This window comes from Crocuta crocuta, unplaced genomic scaffold (assembly GCF_008692635.1).
Source record: "Crocuta crocuta isolate KB4526 unplaced genomic scaffold, BGI_CrCroc_1.0 scaffold401, whole genome shotgun sequence".
NCBI classification, from domain to species: domain Eukaryota; kingdom Metazoa; phylum Chordata; class Mammalia; order Carnivora; family Hyaenidae; genus Crocuta; species Crocuta crocuta.
The window spans coordinates 921155-922371 of NW_027529449.1; positions in this window are offsets into that span (position 1 = coordinate 921155).

A 1217-nucleotide genomic window follows, 5' to 3' on the forward strand; every position below is an offset into this window, starting at 1 on the left:
TCCTTATAGGGATAAAAAGAATCATAGGAGAATACCATGAAAAACTGTTCACCAACAAACTGGGTAACCTTTAAGAAAAGAAATTTTTTAAAACATGTAATTTACCTAAACTGATTCAAGAAGAAATGCAAAATCTTAATAGATCTATAACAAGTAAAGAGATTGAATCAGGAATCAAAAACTTCCTGACAAAAGTTCTGAACCAGATGGCTTCACCAATGAATTTTATTACACATTTATAGAGTTAACATCAGCCCCTCTAAAACTCTTCCAAAGTTGAAAGGGAAGAAAACACTTCATAATTCATTCCATCAAGTCAGCGTTACTGATATCAAATTCAGATAAGGACATCACAAGAAAAGAAAATTACAGATTAATATCTCCTATGAATATACATACAAAACTTCTCAACAAAGTCGTAACAAACCAAATCCAACAGCATTTTAAGAGAATTATTTATCATGGTCAATTGAGATTTAAGCCAGAAATGCAAGGGTGGTTCAAAATAAGAAAGCCAATCAATGTAATACCACACATTCACAGAATGAAGGAAAAACAAAATAATCTCATTTGATGTAGAAAAGATATTTTTTTCAAAATCCAACATTCTTTCATAAAACTTTCAGAAAACTAGTAATAGAAGAAGGATTTCTCAACATGATAAATGGTATTTATGAAAAACTCACAGCTAACATCATATTCAATGGTGCAAGACCATAAAGCACTGCCCTAAGATCGGAAATGAGACAAAGGTAATTACTTTCACTGCTGCTACTCAACACCGTACTGTGAGTTCTAGCCATAACTATGACAAAAAAAAAAAATAACTAAATGGCATTCAAATAGGAAGGGAAGAGGTAAACTATCCATATCCACAAATGACATAATCCTATATATAGAAAATCCTAAAGAATCCACAAGAAAGAGACAAGAATAATAAACAAACTTAGCAAAGCTGTGGGTACAAGATCAATTCACAACAGTCAGTTGCACTTATATACATTAGCAATGAACAATCTAAAAAGGAAATTAGGGAAGCAATTTCACTTACAATAGTACTTAAAATAATTACATACTTAGAAATCTAACCAAGAAGGTAAAAAATGTGTGCAGTAAATATTGCAAGACAATGCTGAAAGAAATTAAAGATGACCTAAATAAACAGAAATATATTTCATGTTCAAGTATAAGACTTAATTTTGTTAAAATGTAAAACT